The 19,735-nt window shown below is 33.4% G+C and overlaps 1 protein-coding gene and 1 pseudogene across 1 annotated transcript in view; both read right to left on the bottom strand.

The window, feature by feature from the left end:
• The window catches only part of LOC128158290 (serine/threonine-protein kinase TBK1-like), a 35,985-nt gene extending 30,513 nt beyond the window's left edge, over positions 1-5,472 (bottom strand). The window contains exon 1 of the mRNA XM_052821063.1: positions 5,345-5,472. The gene's annotated coding sequence lies outside the window, so the exon portion shown is untranslated. The remainder of the gene's footprint in view (positions 1-5,344) is intronic.
• Positions 5,473-17,676: 12,204 nt separating this feature from the next.
• Positions 17,677-19,412, bottom strand: LOC128160684 (uncharacterized; annotated as a pseudogene).
• Positions 19,413-19,735: the final 323 nt, after the last annotated feature.

The following is a 19,735-nucleotide window of genomic DNA, read 5'->3' as shown; positions in this document are numbered from 1 at the left end:
GAAGGAGGAACAGGAAAGGTCCCAAGACTGTACCTTGTAGCATCGAGTATGGCATTTTAAAAGCACTTGCTGTGTCCTATCTGTTAGGAAATTGGTAATCTATTGGAAAGCCTTATACCCTGTAGTAGTTTAGCTTATGAGCTAGCTGTTGACAGGAAACTACCATATATTGCTTATTTTTTGCAAGGATCTAATTTTTGCTTTTTTTTATTATCTCTTTTATTGCACAAATTTTTTGGTTAAATATGCAAAAATTATATCCTGCATTATTTTCTAAAAGAAACTTTTTAAGTTGCAAAAATGACTGACGCAAATAAAAAATTCTACACATTTTTCCCATTTTCGCAACGCTGATCAGTTACTCTTATTTGGACAGATTCTGCCAGTCAAGATGACCAGAAGATTAAGATTTCCTCCAAATATGAAGCAAGAACTCTTATATTTGTTCTGAATTTGGTGATATCATCGATTAGAGAAAATATATAATGTATAATCATTATCAACCCTGTTTGGAGGCCTGTATGTAGCAGTTATGATGGCTGATTTGCTGTTGAGATCAATCTTGATGCTGAAAACCTCAGCTTCTTTAGCAGTGTGCACTGCAGAGGTGGTAAGGTTCTCTCTATTCTGTTGGTATACTTGGCACCCACTTGGAATAAACTTATACATTTGTATGTCAGGGCCATATCAGCTGTTATTCAAGTCTCTGTTCCAAGAATAATATCTGGATTTGCTGAAACAACTAATGTCTTTAAGCTTGCATCGTTGTTTTTGACACTCTGAAAGTTCATATTAACAATATGCACATTATTGGATTTAACATACTATTTGAGTGTTTACAATGTTTAGGGAATGATGTGGTCATGCGCATACCATTAGATGAATTCACAGAATTATCACATGTATGGTTGACCGAGGATCTATCAGAAGTATAATAGCAAGTACTGAAAAGGAGTTGGATACAGAAATAGTTGATTCATAAAGAATGGTTGAGTGATTGGGTACATCACAGTTGGTACAAATCCAGCTAAACATGGTGTTAAATTTGCAAGTATCTCATATCTGGGTCATACTGACATTCCCATTCATGAACTGATGAGTAAAACCATGTTACTGATCGAAGTTGTCACATGCCACTGCTTTAGGGTCTGCCCAGTAGTTCGAAGGTTCATTAGTCAGATGGCCCACTTGTCCGAAGTTCATTAGCCCAGAACTCGATGTAGAAAATGTTGTGAAGATTAAAATTACTAAAAGGGTCAGGTTTGATTAATTATACAAAATACACAAAATACCACGAAAAGAATGTAGTATAATATGAATTGTTATCTCTATACATATCTGCAATATTATTTTTTGTATGCACCTTCTTCTTCCCTTTGCGGAGCAAACTCAGTTTTGAGTGTCGTAACTCTAGTGCTCGAGATTTCATGTTGAGCAGATGAAAACAAGTTATATACACAGATAAAAGATAAAAGTTAAAAGCGAGTTGTCTAATGGTGCAGGATAGTAGACACGCTAATGGTGTTGATGGCGTGTCTAAAGGTGTCCACAGATGGAGAATTCCTGATTGTGGATGGAATGTTGTTCCATGCCACAATTGTTGCTGGAAGAACGGAATACTTGTAGACATCTATCCGGTGCTGATCTGCCGGATGTTGCTGGCGGTGGAACCACGTGTTCTGTTGGTGTTGGTATGCAGTAAATGGAGAACCGGACCTCTACAATGTGGTGTAGTATTTTGTAGAGCATGATGGTGCGGTTCCTGGCTCTCCGGTGCTTCAGTGGTTCCCATCCTAGCTGGTGTAACATGCTAGACATACTGCCTGGGTCCCTGGACGTGTAGTCCCCAGTGGTAAATCTGGCTGCTTGGCACTGAACGTTCTCTAGCCGACTGATCAGTTGTTGTTGGTAAGGATCCCACATATTCCAGTACTGGACGCACAAGAGTTGTAAATGCCTGGCTTCGGATGCTCTTCTGGCAATTTCTAAGATTCCTCCTGAGAAATCCAACTGATCGTATGGCTTTGGCCGAGGTAGCGTTGATGTGTTCACGCCAAGATAGGTCCTCGCTGATGGTGACTCCGAGGTATTTACCACTTGGGACTTCTTCCAGGGTGTGGCCATGTAGATGGTATGAAGCCTTGATGGGATGGCATTTTCTTGAAATGTGGATGGTGGTACATTTCTGGGGGTGGAAAGCCATCTGCCAATTCCTCTCCCACTTCTGTGACATAAGTCCTGTATGTATTATAACTTTTTTCTTGTATTCAGATTTCTTCCTCCTTAATTTGATTTTTGTTGAATAGGACTATGTTTTTGAAATAAAGTATCCGAATGGGAATAACAAATTAATTGTTAATAACTCATTTGATTTAAGAATGAGAGTGATATAATAATTACATGACTGTATAATTCTCAGATAACAAAGATGTATAGTCATCGAAAAATCATCACCTGTTTTAAAATAGGATTTTAAAAATTATCTCACTTCCCTACCTTTCTCTCTTTTTTTTTTTTCTCTGAACACAAAATTAGAAACTCGATCTTCTACTTTTATTTAATGATCTTTTGTAAGCACATCATTTTTTATGATATATACAGATGTGTTGGAAAGTTACAATAAAAATGTTTAAAAATAAAATATTTCGGAATTAGAATGATATTTTATCAAGTATGATCTATTTGTAAGCATGAAAAAAATTTTATGATAGATACAGATGTGATGAAAAGTTACAATAGAAATGTTTAAAAATAACATCTTTTGGGATTAGAATGATATTTTTTCGAGTATGATTTTTTTTGCAATAAAAAAAAACAATCAACTTGTCAAATAAAGATAATGTTTTATCAAATAAAAATTTTGAATAGAAATATCAAAAAAGTTCACTAATGGAAGTTTTACATGCCATATTTTTAATACTTATTAAGTGCGAAACAAAATCATATTGAAACAAAACCTATTAAATGGACCTTATCATGAGTTTGTGTCTCCTACTTGGTGTGAATCTTTATTTATCTCCCGCAAAAGAAGGGGTAGGGGTTTGTATACTTTTTTTTAATTCAATGTTCGCTATTAATCTATAATACCAGAAATGTACAAACAGAATGACATATTGAGGAACAAATGGACAGAGCTAAATTGATATTCCCCACTTAAAGTAAAAGCAGGGGACAATAGAACATTGAAACAAAATGATTCCTAAAGAATCTACATGAACTCAAGCCCAATAAATACATAAAAGATTTCTAAAAAAACCTAAAAAACAAATATTTGAAGGGGAAAATATACATTATATTTTAGAAGTAACGGGCAAGTTTGCTTAAATTGTAAAAGGGTGTTTAAAACATTGTACTACATGTACTTGGGACACTTGGAAGAATATTATTAATGATGCTTGTATCCACGCAATTACTTTATTAAATTTGCAGCAAATTGAATCCAAATCACACACTTTGGTATTTAAAAACAAATTAATTTAATATTTACTGGTTAAATTTCAATCATTTTAATTAAGCTACTTTTTTGTATTTAATTTGCTTCTAATGAAATTTTACACGAAAAATTGCTACTGTGGAATCATTAAAATTCGTGGGGGTCAATTTTCGTGGATTGCCACAATTTTACAGGTTCGTTGGGACGTAATTTCGTGTATTCGCGGATACTTACAAAAGGAAATATGACTTTACAGTCCTAATTTATTTATTCGTAGAGGATGTTAATTCGTGGGTGAGGGGTAGCCACGAATTCCATGAAAATTGAGCCACTACGAAATCTAATGATTCCACAGTATAAGAAATTTGGAAAAGATTTCTCAGAATAATAACGTGATACATTCAGACTAATTAATCTTCAGACTAGTGGGCCTTCAGACGTATAAACCTTTGGAATAGAGGGCCTTTGGACTAATGAACCTTCGGACTACAGTACTGGACTGTGACCACTGCTTTCTGTCTCCTTCGACAAGTTGTTTTTTTTTTTTTTTACATAATTACAACAAGGATATTCAATTGATCTTAGTCTTGGGCCTGGGTGTGTCTCTATACCACTGATACATGATACTAAGCATGCATGATTGTATTGCAACTACATATATTGGCACTGTACCAGTTATCGGCTAAAATTTAACATTTTCTATTCGTATCTCCTTATTTCTTGATAATTTTGGATAAAACTTGCCATACTTTGAAGAGTGAACTCCTTATTTATCAATCTGTTAGTTTATATCATTATTTGGAGCCCAAAACATCTTGATTTGTGCTTTTTAGCAGGCCCTGAATTTGCCGAAATTTTACGATTTACTGTACCAGTTATCGGCTTTGTGATAATAACATAGTAAAATCCCTGTACATGTTGATTTTATACTCTGCTAAATGAAATTTAAATTATGCCCCTTGTGGGGACAGACTAAAGTAGTCGGGGTTATGATACATTATAAACAAAACTCATAAAATTATTCATTTATTATCATACGGTAATACACAAAATCGCAGACTATTCAATACATAATTGTGCAATCAGGCGTTCAACTGCGCTATGAATCTCTCGGAAATTAATGAATTCCTTTTGTTTAAACATGTTATATGTATTGATATTATATTTCAAATCAAAGAAAGGATATAATTACGTATCATAAAGAGGTTATATTCTATTTTTAACGTATTACGTCACTTCCCGCACGGCTGAAAGTGCAAATATGTAAAATCAGCGGTAAACAATGATCGTTTAAGCTCATGTAAAGAACATATTCAAGAAAGTTTTCAAGCAATCTTACTTTTCTTTATTCGAAAAAGACGACTGAATTAAAAAATCTTGGATTGTCCCCTGCTATAAACCCGAACTTTCATTTTAGTCGATAACTGGTCTTAGCCGATAACTGGTACAGTGCCAGTACTGGCGTGCGACCAGTTCTCGTCGAGTACCATTTCTCGACAGTACATTGTGACGTCATTTTTTGTATATAATTTTATGTGTTGATACAATGACGTCACAATGTACTGGCGAGAAATGGTACTCGGCGAGAGCTGGTCGCACGCCAGTAGAGCTCTATGATGTTTATATATCTTTGTTATATCATGTCAAGTTTGGATAATAATTACTTTTACACCACTTTTGTTTAAATATCAATTTATCAATAACCGTACAAACTATCCCGTATGTTAACAAATTCTTGTAAATTTATTTAAGATATGAGGAAATTAAGCATTCATATTTAACGTTATATCTTTACAGTGAATGAATATATAGAATAAGTCAAACGTTCACCTTCACATACTTTTGCTTTACATGGAAATGTTTAAATGAAGAAATTCAGTTAATGAACATGTCAATTAATGAACAACTCACCAAAACTAATTAAAAAGTAATTAACTAGAGAACTACATATCCTTTCCGAACTGTTGTAAATATATAATAAAGTTATAAACAGCTAGGCTAACTCACTCGGAACTACTCGGATGTCTCGCGCACTCGACATTTTGTATGGAGCGTAGCGGAATCGGCCGAGGATTGCCGATTGAGGCTAACTTGATCTCGGCACACCTTAGCCGATTAGTATCTCATCTAAGAATCAGTCGAGGTGTGCCGAGTGAAAGCCACTCGGCACACCTCGGCCGATTTCCTAACCTATATCAAATATTACAATTGCAACTTCTCGGGCCTTTTTATGTACGATAGAGACAGAGGACGCCTGCACAGGACCAGCATAAGGAATTCAGGCTATTTCCTAGTCTCGTTCAACCAGACGCTCGGCTGTCTCCGTATATCTCCGACGAGCGGAGACTAGGCTCGTCGGAGATTTACGGAGACAGCCGAGCGTCTGGCTGAACGAGACTAGCTATTTCCGCGCGTTACGATTGAGGTTTGGGATACCAGTCATTACGTACCCTAACAAAACCGCCCCGGTCAATCCGCCCCTTGCCATTCGATCCCAACAAATCTGAAACAATGAATTTTAGACTTTCAAACTTGCCCAATCTCTTTGAATTCTAGACGTTTTGGGACCTATAATAGGATGTTCGGGATTAGGAGGTTTCATGACTTGGATGTTTTGGTACTTAAGAAAAATATGCTACGAGCATAACAATGAACTGCATATCTGTAATATTTTATGTAAAGAAATAAATAAATAAAAACTAAATAAAACAGAGGAAATGTGGTTAAATTGGGTGTGAAGTAAACTTCATTATGAAAGGCATACAAGGTAGGTTTATGGCACGCCAAATTCACAAAAATGAGATAAACATAGTTTCACAGTTGATAAACTAGGTTTATCGACTGTTAACTATAGTTTACGGATCGTAAACTATTGTTACCGACGTTTATCTATATTTGACATCTGTAAACAATAGTTAACGTACGCGATAATCTATGTTTCACATCTGTAAACTATAGTTAACACTGAAAACAATCATTTGCTGTTGTTAAACATAGTTTATTTGATAAATAGGGTTTTATGATCAGTAAACTGCGGTTTACAAAATTAATCTTAAGCACGCCAAATTCACATAAATTAGCAAAACATAGTTTCACAGTCGATAAACTAGGTTTATCGGATGTTAACTATAGCTTACGGATCCTAAACTATAGTTACCGACGTTATTCTATATTTCACATCTGTAAAGTTTACGAATGCAAATCAATGTTTTTCTGTCTGGAAATACACGTTAACAATAGATTGTGCAGATAAATATAGATTCACATCTGTAAACTTTAGTTTACATTCGTAAACTATAGTTTAGAGTTGATAAATATAGTTTCACGATTGTGAAACTATATTTATCAGAAAAACTATGTTTTACAATCCTTTACTATAGTATTGAGAGATAAACTATATAATTTACGTTTGTTAATCATAGTTTATCGTCCTAAACTATAATTCACGTTCGTAAACTATAGTTTACGTCTGTTAAACATAGTTTATGAGTATAAATGTGTGTTAACTATAGTTTTCAATTTAAAATCTCGAGTTACCAATCGTGAGAAGCGATACAAAATGTGCGCCATTGTAGAAAACAACTTTTCATAGGGAAGCACGTGCGAATTTGCCCTCTGTACAAAATTGCATTAGGAGAATTAATTCTCTGCTCGATAATCTGAGATGCCTAGTTACCAGCGACTCTTTTGATCCTACTATTTTGTCTGATATACGCCGTAATCTACAAAGGTTGGAGTCCGCAGGGGAAGATGTTGTTGATTTAATTGAATGTTTTTTTTTAAATCAAAATAAAAAAGGTTAAGTTATTCTAATAATTTCAGTTGCCATAAAGTTATCGAAAAATCTCTTTTCTTGTCAAAAAGAAATATATATCTTAACAATCAATGAAAATGATCGTTGTTAAGGCAAAATCTTATCTTGCTGTAACTAGGATGACTGTATCTATGATTTACGAACAAAACTCTAGACTCAATCGTAAACTATAGTTTAGGGTCGTAAAATATAGTTTCACAGAGAATTCCGCATGTCAGATACTAAATGAGAGATTCTGTTTGTTAACCGTGCTTTACAAACGTAAAACTATGTTAATCACATTTTTGTGAATTTGGCGCCTTAATGTCTAAATAATACAATTTGTATTCGTGAACTATAGTTTAGAGTTGTTGATCATAGTTTCACAATGGTGAAACTATATTTATCAGATAAACTATGTTTAACAATCGCAAATGATTGTTTTCAGTGTTAACTATAGTTAACAGATGTGAAACATAGATAATCGCGTTAACTATAGTTTAAAGACGTGAAATATATTATAGATTAACGTCGTTAACTATAGTTTTTGATCCGTAAACTATAGTTAAGAGTCGATAAACCTAGTTTATCGACTTTGAAACTATGTTTAGCTTATTTTTGTGAATTTGTCTGATAAATGTAGTTTCACGATTTGTGATACTATAATTAACAACTCTGAACTATAGTTTACGATTGTAAATTATAATTAACAAATGTGAATCTATATTTATCAGCAAAATCTATTGTTAACGTTTTTACAGATAGATAAACTATGATTATCATTCGTAAACTATAGTTTACATGTACATTCGTGAAATATAGTTTCACAGATGTAAACTATAGTTAACGAATCGTTAACTATAGTTTATGATCCGTAAACTATAGTTAATAGCTGTTAAACCTAGTTTATCGACTGTGAAACTATGTTTAGCTCATTTTTGTGAATTTGGCGTGCCATATATGTTAACTACTTCAACATTTTATGTTCTTATCATTTTACATGTATTGATAAATAAGAAAAGGATGTTCTTACATCTCCATGGTTCATTTTGAAAAAGTACATGTATATATGCATAATATGTTTGTACCTGTCCGATCTAATTAAAATTATATCTTTCTTCACCTAGCCGTCTATGAGATTGATCAACCTGATATACTTCCGTAGTCACTCAGTAACAAACCTAATAAGTAATTATAGCTCTTTTTGGGAAGTTGGCGCTATGGCAGGCCAAGTTTACAAAAATAAGCCTAACCCAAATTCACAGTTGATATACACGGTTTATCGACTGTTAACAATTGTTTACAAACAATAAACTATAATTAGTGTTCATTTTTTAAACTATAATTTTCATTTGTAAAACCACATTTTACACTTCACGGCTTGTAATATCGCCGAATTCAGCTACTGTCTGTGAACTACAGTTTACAATCTATAAACCCAGTTTATCGACTGTGAAACTATATAACTATCATATGTTTAGCCTATTTTTGTGAATTTGGCGGCCATAAATCCTATTATAGTTAACGAATCGTAAGCTATAGTTAACAGTTGGTAAACTTAGTATATCGACCGTGAAACTGTGTTCATCTCTTTTTTGTGAATTGCTTGCCATTAATTTTTTTATATAAAAGTTGGGTTTTCAATAAGCGCTGTTATTAGCCAGGCTCATTTCGTAAGCAATGTCCAGGTTATAGTTACGGTGCACGATAGCGGATGCTGACCGAACAACCGTTGGAATCGTACTCCGCACAAAAATGTAGTTCAAACTTAAGGTGGTGTTGGACACCTCCATGTTGTGACGTACTTCATATTGAAATAAAAAATGAAATCAACTATTATTTTATATTTTTTCCTTATCTTTTATTTTACAAGGTATCATAATGGTTTAGAGCGTTAACTAAGGATCTCACGAGTTCGAATCCTGCTGTGGTTTTTATAATTTTCACTTTTCAAAAAACTTAAAAAATCATATTTTTTGGTCAAATATTGTAAAATTTGAAAAATTCCAAACCGTTGAAATATTTTTTTTAAAAATATAGTTTTGTCTAAATTAATATCGACAGGTCTCCCATACCACCTTAAAAGAGAACTTAAAGTGTATACATAGCATGTATTTGGTCATTTTAAGTTTCCATCTGATATATTTAAGCATGCATCACATTTGTCATTTTTTTTAATACTTCGAGTTTGAAATGTAAAGTTGCTGAGCGGCGGAATACATTGTTTACACTTATAACCTAGTCAAATTGTTGCGGGGGTTGATTAGTAATTATATGCAACAGTTAATCTTAGTTAGGCTGATCCTATACCACGATTTATCAAATTTACGATACCAATATAAATATGTATGAACAGTCTTATAAAACCAGTCAATTAATCAATAACGACCCAATGCGTCCATTTAGTTTGTAATAATGCCACATCAAGAAAACGTTTTCAATCAATAAACCCGGATATCTGTACTTTGAGTACTTTGATTTTTTTTTAAAGTTCATATGTGCTTTGATACCGTGCACGTTTTTTTTATTCTTAAAAAAAATGGGTTACAAACTAGGACGATGCACTATATCACCGGGTATGTCATCTTTAAGATCAATGACATAATATCAAGGTATTCTTCACTATTTTAAATGAATATTAAAACATTTTCAAAAATAAGTAATGACGTATACTCTCGTTTATGTCATGTTGTAAATTTTGAATATTATCAGACACAATTATATCAAGGTTTTTTTTCTTGTTCGTATGAAAAGGACGGGTCGTTAAACTTTGACTAGAAGTCACGAGATATACTCGTGCATGATAAATTTAAATGAAAGATAACTAGTACGTATGTACTATATGGTCGTGTTGAAATTTGATCTAGAACACTCTCAAGGGTGGGTCGTTCTTATTTGAAATGCTATTTTGAAATACAGTGGAGCCTCAGTTATCCGGACGCTTTCGTTCTTAAGTCCAATCGTCTGGATAGGTGAAGTATCCGGATATCTGAAATGTGTCTATTGTTGTCTTGAATGATAATGTATTTGTATACAATAGCTCCCAGTGTTGATACTAGGTCTTTTGCCTTTCATACCATATAGCAACACATGCTAGAGTTGTCTGTTGATATGAACGTTTTTAGATATAAAGAACTCTGCTTTATTTTATTATTTTGTCATGAAATATTAACCGGACAATAATGATAACCGAATCTAGCTAAATTCTTTGTGTCTAAGTGTGATATGTGTGTGATACACTGATGTTTGCAATTTTCCAATTTTTGAAAGTGATTTGGGAAGTCAGTGTGTTTATACAAGCTACTCATGAGGGTCTAGCATGTAAAAAAGGTGTGAAACTTAATTGACAGGGGTAATCTTTTGTACTGAGTAGGGTATCATCAATTTTTACTGTCCGGTTAAATGAAGCAAGATTAGTAGTAAATCAGTGTTTTGTGGTAAAAACAGACCGTCCGGATCCGGAACGCGGAATTCCGGATAAATGAGACAAAATAACGTATAAAAAATCTGTTCCCAAATAAAATCGTCCGTAAAATGAAGCGTCCGGATATCTGAGGCCCCACTGTATATGAACTATACATTTAATTTCGACTTTATGAAGTCATTAACTGATGCCAACCACGTGGTATATGATGTCTTTGTATTGTTCACCGTCACATGCTTTAAAAGGTTATTTTAACACTGACATTTCTCGGATAAAATTTTCAAATTCTATATGAAATTTGAAATATTAACCATTATGTTTACAGTATATTTGTATTGAATACTATTCTTAATCATGCAAATTATTCCACCTCCGTGATGCCTGTACGAGCACACTTGCATGACATACCGTATTCATGCCACGTGCCAACTTAGTTATAGATTAAAATAATAAGAAAGACACGTAGAGAGAAGCTTCATCGATCAATAAATAGTGTTGTCACAGACAAAGGCATTAACAATATAAAAATTTAACACCAACGTCAGTCCCACTTATTATTTTCCGATGACGTAACTTCCTAAGTCTAAGACTTTCCCATTTTCGGTGTTATGGAGGCCAGTCTGGAGGATTGTCTTCTTTGAATGACAAAATTTTGTGAAATATGTTAGAAGCATGTAGTAAGTTTACAGAGAATATTAGACTTGTATTAGTATAAACGCCATTATCAATAAAAGGCCCACGCGAATTTATAAATACACTGTGAATTGTGTTTTACAACCTGACACAAAGGAAGAAAAGGCATTTGATTATTGATACTTAAACATTGTATGGTTGTTTTAAAACTGCTAACCAGTTAGAAGCCATCTTCAAATCATAAAAGAAAAATCAACTGTAAAAGAGTGTTATGTATTGTATGATTTGAGTCATTTGCCAACAATGTACAATAGCAGATCTACATATATGTCATGGGATCTTGAATTTTCCCTTTATAACTAGTGTGTTCTCTCCTTTTATCGCTATGGCTGATCTTGAATTCCCACTAAAATGACACGGAATTAACATCCTTTCTTCTCGAACACTCCCATTTGGCAAAGCTAAAATGAAACCCCCATCTTCTAATAGCTTTTATCTAAATTATGCACATGTGTGCTGAAGCTACTTTGAGGCTGTTTATAATTAAAAGGCAAATGTTATCAAGGGCATATATTGTGTATAATGCTTAGGTAATTACATCGTTATAAAATAACTTAGTAAAAAAATTGCAAAAATATAAGTACCATTATGTATTTTTACGATCGAAATGTTCTCACGATGAATTTATTTTGAGAACTGTACTAATATAATTGCTTGATTCATTTTTAGTTTTCTACTTAAAAGTGACAAATGTACCATACTGCTCACCTGAACACAAAAATGCTCATTCAGCAGCAAAGTATCTTGACATACAAAGTACGAACACAGCAAACTAGCTTTAATTAGTATGATATATATTTCTATACATTCATGTTTTTAAGGAGAAAGGGGACGTAATACTGATATTGACTACTGGTATCTTAAATATAATCCCTTGTTAAATAAAAGATAAAATCATATATTTTTTAAAATTCTTCCACAATCATAATGTTTAGCAGAACAGCACAATTGGTTAAACGTCACATATTTAAGAAATAAACAGCGTTATTTAGTGAACATGGCGTTATGAATAGCAATTGCTTTGTTGGCATATTCCATGATGCGCGCTAGCGCATCATGGAAAATATGCCAGCAGAGCAGTTGCTATTCATAACGCCATGCTCACTAAATAATCGTTGTTTATTACTTATATTTGCATTTTACCACTCGCAAATACTGTATTAGCCTAGACCTTGACATTTAGCTATTACATCAAAAGTATACATTCAGACTGTAATGTATCTTTTTAATTCATATAGATTTGTTAACAGAATCAATGATATGTTAAAACAGTAATTCCTTTTAAATGTTATCAAAAACATGTTTTAATTAAATACATCAATTTTATGGAGTTGGAGAAAAACACATGTCGTATAGTGGTTTAAATGTATAACGTCATGGAAAAGTATATATAACGTTACACCTTTATGAGGTCATAGTATACAGACAGAGCAATTGCGATTATAGAGAAATAATTGCAGCTCCTCCGTATGGGCTTACAGTGGGAAAGAACAATGGGAATGCAAATATATACATGTATTGGACTTAACAACATGACTTCGAAACCAGAATGGATTTTTACCATTTCTGTCAACAACAAAAACAGAATTTTAAATTTATGTTCTATAGTCAAAAATCGTACAATTTAAATTTGCGATTATATTTTGAATGGGATGTAGTTTAATTCATGTCGATTTAACTTTTCATAGTTATGATAAAACCAAATTGCAAGATATACATAGTATGTTTTTTCGGACCAAACTAAAAGATGTTAAAAAAACAATTGGTACGCTTTGTATATTAGTCTCTGATATCAGTTGAAGGGTGGGGAGGGATGCCTACATTTATAAATGGTAGTTCTTGATTAAAAGAGTACCTTTTGGGTTTTTTAAAATCGAAGTCTGATTTGTCCTTATTTGTTCCCATAAAACTATCATACTTAAATATCGCCCAAGTGAGCTAAAAAGTACACGTACAAAATGTAGGTCAACACGTCCTTGAATTATCTTAGTTTAACGTCAAAAGTGAGGACTCCTACCATTTTAATTCAAGTTTTTTTTTAAAGTATGCTTGTTCGAAATAATAAAGTAGAAGAAACTACAAAACATAAAATAAGACAGCATTAAATCATAGTCATTTTAGAAGTATCAATGAGTGCGGCTAGCAAAGAGCTCGGTACGCTCTGAGACACTCTCCAAATCCGATTCAATGCATTGTAAATGAGTTCAAAGACTTACAAAGAACGTTCAGTATTCTTTATTCATTTAAATTCCTGATTTACACGTGTATATCAATTTATAAATTAATCTCAAAATCCAACCGTGATAAACTCCACGTGTATGTTACAACAGTATGAATCACTCCGTGACTCGGCAATGGGTGTAATCGTCTCATTCACTTACAACTCCATAAATATGTTCGTTGTTCTGTTAAAGTCACTCACCATGATCACTTGATCGTCTTGTAAACGCTAAAAAGAATGTGTCAATAAGCGCACACGTGTTATAAAAGAGATGTCTAAATGAAAGTAGTTTTTACGCATGCGCTTCCGGAAACAGTATCTTCCTTGCTTCTGGGCCACCACTGAGATTTTTACATGTTGGTGGCCCCGAAGCCAGCACTCGAAGTTAAAAATTTGTTTTGAAATTTAGGATTGTCCTGGTAAAAAATTCTGAAGTATTCACTTTACATAAATATAGTTTTAAAAATACGAAAAGTAACATACAATGTAGCATGTGAACAACACTCCACGTGAAAGTGATGTCGGTTATCTACGGAAGCGTACCAGGGCCTCTTTTTAACGTTTTATATTGGTAAAAGATTGATTGTTGTTGTCATTGTCTTGTTAACATTCTCACTTCTCAGTTTGACGATTATTCTTGTATTTTGTGACTTTACATTATTTAATTTGTTAAGTTTTATTGAAATATCGTAATAAAGTCTAAGAAATGAGATTTAATTAATAAAACCAAGACCACAATCGAGACAACAAACAATAAAATTGTGAACATTTAAGTTATGTCAATATCAATATATTTTTGCTTCTGGGGAACATAAACATGCATTGAAAAATATTCTTTTTATATTACCTTCGCAGGAGTTTTAGTGAAACGCCTCATCTTAAATACCCACTAATTGTAATAACAGATAAATAGTATTATAGTATATGTAGTTTGGTTAGAGCCACTTGCACCTTTGCACTTTTGCCCCTAGGGCAAAGATTTGAGAATGCGAAAGTGCGAAGGCGAAGGAATAAGAGTGTGAAGATGCAAAGGTGCAAGACTAAAGCGCGAAGGCGAAGGAATGATACTTAGTCTAGAGTCTACATATATGTAGGAAAAAAGACAGACAGCTTCAGCGGTGATTTCAGGTGTTCTTATTTTAAGCGGCGACCATAATGTATTCGTTGTTCTATCGGGCTCAGTCTCCAACTTAGTCTATACCAAATCTTTTTTCTATCGAAATTTAAAATGGTACACTGTATTTAGACGAAACATTCCTTTGTAAGGGCAGGTAACCTCGATTGACTAGGATCAACAGCTTGAATAACCAAACCAAAAGGTGCATGCAGGTATTAATACTTGTAAATATAAACAAACCTGTTAATTTCTGCTCGTTGAAGATTGAGACTGTTTCCAAGATAGCAAATCGAAAGTGAAAATTATTAACCAAAATGTATTTACGAATGACGAAACTTGTCATGACACCTTTGTTATGCTTCCTATTTTAAACTCTGTATGATACCCGGTTTATCAATGGCTAGCCAATATGCATGAAGAAGTTGTCATAGATATTAAGATATATATTATATGTACTGCTTTTCCGAAAATATATTATAAAAACGTTTTGGTAAGATTTGAAAAAACAAAGGAATCTAAGATCAAAGTAACTGTGCCGAAACAAGAGAGATACATTTTTTAAAAAGCCTATATTGAGTCATATAACACCGGCCATAATTTATAATAAGAGTTAATTATAAACTTCCTAACAATCGGAGCCTAGGCAAAACAGATTATTACATATAGTAGAATTACGGGGCGCTCTCTCCCGGTTCTTGAGTATTTCGTGACATTTTAGCAACATGTATATAAAAGGATTATGAAGATGAAAGAAGTGTCAATAGACATAAACAGAAGTCAATTAAAAGATTAGCTGTCCATCACTGATTGTGCCTCAGGTGGGATTAATGCTGCGCGGAATTTAAAACGTTTTTAAAACAGTTATTGAAAGTTTTTGTAGCAATTAAAAGTCCGAAATAGTTAATTTACACAATAATTAAAAATATATGTAGTCTGAAAGATTGAATTTTATACCGTGACACATACCTAGTATGCTGACTAAACTGCAATAACCCTAGTTATATTAAAACTATTCGCAGAGCTATAGTAACCCCATTTTCTATATTCATCGGTGATTTATAGCATTTCTCTGGAAAAAGAATATGATGTCGTATCTAAAGAAGCATTATGACACTCCCGAAAAATCCATTACCATTTCAGAATTTTTTTCAAATTGCAAAGCTGCATTATACACGCCGGACGACCAGCAAAACTTTGACGTCTCCACAGGGGCTGCCAAAGACGACTCTCACCCTTTGTTCCTTTAAGCACTTGATTAGACCATTGACCAAACCACCATAAACAGTTAAAATAAAACATAAAAGGGTTTAGTTTAAAAACTTGATAATTGGATTTTGACAACACCCAATTCAACTTTCTTTATTGCGTAAGACATGCATCTTATAATTGCATATGAAATTTTTATAAATAATATGTGCAGCACATTGCATGGATTTACTAACAAATGGTAAAAGCAATAAATATGTAATACAGTGATGATAGCATTGGAGAATGTCAATTCAACACATCAATTTAATTACAACAATTGTTATAAAAATAGTATATTAGTCAACAAGTAGTTTGAAGGCATGATGCAAGAATTTTCCTAAGTTACAGAGTTCTCTAACATTGTTTATACATAATAGCTGTATAAATTATACATTGATGGTTTTTTCCAATAGTAACATTTTATATATTTGGCTCTTAATTGCAACAGTTATATGAAACGTTCTAACAAGAGCTTGGACTTTCGGTAGGACGCAATTATCTCTTTCTTGCGTCAATACAAGATTTAGTAAAAAAATGACGTCAGTTTCGAGCGAAAGTCGGTAGAATGTAACTATCTATTTTTTTTTTACGTTGGTTTCAAGTGAAATGTTCACAAATTGCATAGTCTAGGCTCAAAAGCCAAACAAATCGTGTTGATCTCAAAGGGCGACTTCACTTGGAACTAGTGTACACGGTCAAGTTGGGGTAAACTGACGTCATATGTCTAAATCTAACCTAATTTGCAAAAAATCCAACTGAACAAAGATAGTAAGTACGCGCGTTTATGTCAAGATGGCGGAAAATAAAATGCTATGCCTTTACGTTTTCGAAAGTTTACTGGATGACAGGGAGGATGATTTTTCTTACGAATATATGAACTTTCTACTTCAAACAGGAGCTTTTATCCTACAAAACACAAAATCTGTGTCACCACGAATAACCGGATACGTTGAAAATATCATTCCATTATTTTCGACAGATAACTTTCGATACCATTATCGAATAAGTAAAGAAATGTTCGAGGACATCCTTACCAAGATTTGGGCATGCCTTACTTCAAAGCAAGGCGGTGGCATCGAAGGGATCCCCCCCATCAAAGCAACTTCTTATTTTCATGTGTTACATGTCAAATAAAGTGACAATGCGTGAAATTGGACACTACTTTGGCATAGGACAGCCCACGCTGCATGTTGTGTTGAAAAGAGTGAATGGTGCATTCAATGAAAACTTTTCAAAGGTTTTTTTACTCTATATCACTGTAATAGCCTAATTATGTGATCTCATCGGCACCTCAAATACATTCCCCATGGCCATTACGAGTATGTGCAATTATTGTAGAAACGGGGGCGTTTTTGCTTTATTGCTAAACGCTTAGTGTACAATTACCGAGAATATTTTTGATGTTTCATTTTTGGTGAAATTTTTAATATTTTTTGCACACTTATTCAGACATTTATCACACTAATTTAGATCATACAGTGGCCCAATTTTCTTGAGCAACATAGTATTGCACAGGACTTTCAGCTTCTATGTGGACTTCCAGACATAATTGGTGCCCTGGATGGGACCCACATAAGATTGTCGTCTTGTATTGGTTGAGATGACTTTTTTAACAGAAAACATTACCCTTCGATACAACTCCAGGTATTAATAGAAACATGTGTAATTTATTAACTCATCAAAATATTACATGCATGTACTTATATGTAATTATACATGTACTTTATAAATTACAGGCAGTAGTAGATTCTGATTTAATGTTACGGGACATATACACAGGCTGGCCAGGATCAACTCATGACGCTCGTGTACTACGCAATTCAAGTCTCTTTAACAATGCAACTGCTGGACAGTACTTTGATGTGAATAAGTACAAAATAGCAGACTGCATATCCATTAAAGGCCTGGTTGATCACTCCATTTAAAGACAATGGCCGTTTGAACATAAATCAAAGAAGGTTTAATCGAGTTTTGTCAACAAACAACAACAAACAAAAACAATCATAATGACATAAATTTTCTATTAGTCTAACGAAATAAAAAACCGATCATTTTACTGTACTGTTTCATTTCTCACTTCCAGATAAATTTTCAGAATCTAATTTGGGCACATTCACTATGACGTTATTCATCGTTTTTATGGTCATAAACTCAACAAAAAAGTCTATTAAACTTCATATACAAAATGGTTTCTGAATACAAAATTGTTTTTTACTAACTGTATTTCTTCAAACATAAAAGGAAACCAATGTGTCGAGTGGAAGACTTTAAGAATATCATTTTTTACCCTGTTTTTCAATGATGTCAAGCAATCTGTCAAAGCGTCTGAACTTTTCCTCCTGATGCCGCTCCATCTGTTCTCTCATTTCCTTGTTCATATTTCCTATTTTTATAAGCAGATTTTCTGCAGAATGCTTTTTGGGTCGAGTTGCTTTCTTATCAATCTCTCTTTTCTCCTTCCTTTCTTCTGCATTTACACCACTGTCAAATGACACTGCAGCTTTCGTTGATGCCTTGTGTCCAAAAAAATTATCAAATTCATTACTTGAATTCATGCTTCTCATTACCAGTTTTCTTGTTTAAGTCAATGGTTTCTTTATATTTTTTTTTTCAGATTTCTCCACTTATTCATGATCTGCTGCTTGGTGACTTTAATTCCGGCCGAATTCATATTCTCAAAAATCTTGTGCCATAATGTTTCATGATTTTTGTTTTTGTAGAAGGCATCACCCATTTCTGTTCGTAGTGCAATTAGCTGCATTTCTTCAATTTCACTCCATATGTGAACCTAAAAAAAGTTTTTTAGATTAGATTTTCCTTTATTATGTTTAATTTTTGTTATGCGCAGTAAAGAGAACTGTTTTTCTACTTTTATCTGTTAAACACATTCTTGGCCTTTAAACTCATCAATACATATTAAAAAAAAAATAAAATATAAGCTTACAACATTTAAATTTCTTCCTAACTTTTCTTTTTTTTTGTTCTTTCCATTTTCATTGTAGTCATTCAATTTCAAGATAATATTTGATTGAAACTCTTCTGGGGTAAGAAATGTTTTAGGGCCCACTTGAATTAAATTATTCTCTGTACACAGATAAGGAGGAGATGGAGTAAATAAAGATGAGGTGAAACATATTGTTGAAGCCAAGCATGATGATGGATAAGACCCAGAATCGGACTCAGATGATTCCAAAAGATATATCTCTATGAGTTTGGGGGCACAACAGTTCAGAATTTTGTCTCCATCATCAATGTTAAAGAGACCAAATTGTACCTTTAGATTACTATCTTCTGTTTCCGCTGTATGTAGGACACTGTCAGGAGTTTCAGGACCTTGTTCCACTTGGGGGGTTTGGGAATCAAAAATCATTTTAACAATTGATTATTTAGTCTCTGTATCTGAATAACATCAATATTAAAATAAAAACAGTTTCACAGAATGTGTCTCAGAGGATTAATTTAATACGAATCTGTAAGTCATAAGTTTGAATCCCGCTCGTGGTTTTACAATTTTTACCACTCAAAATATTTTTAAAAGCTATTATTGGTTAAATATTGTAAAATTTGAAAATACTAAACCGGTGAAATACTTCAATTATGATGCACTTTAATCGACATTAATATCAACATACATGTATGTCCCTACGACCTTAAGTTTCTGACGTGATGGTGCAACATGCACACTGCGGAATGTCAACCCTTTGCAAGGAATCGGCTAGGTGAGGTCTAAAAAGCTGAATCCAGAAAAAAACTAGAGATACTGTAAGAAAGCTCACAAATGATACCCCCGCTAAGGAAAAATCATA

The sequence above is a fragment of the Crassostrea angulata genome, chromosome 8 (genome assembly GCF_025612915.1).
Source record: "Crassostrea angulata isolate pt1a10 chromosome 8, ASM2561291v2, whole genome shotgun sequence".
In the NCBI taxonomy this organism is placed as follows: domain Eukaryota; kingdom Metazoa; phylum Mollusca; class Bivalvia; order Ostreida; family Ostreidae; genus Magallana; species Magallana angulata.
Note: the sequence above shows the minus strand (reverse complement) of the source record. Positions and strands in the feature narration are given on the sequence as shown.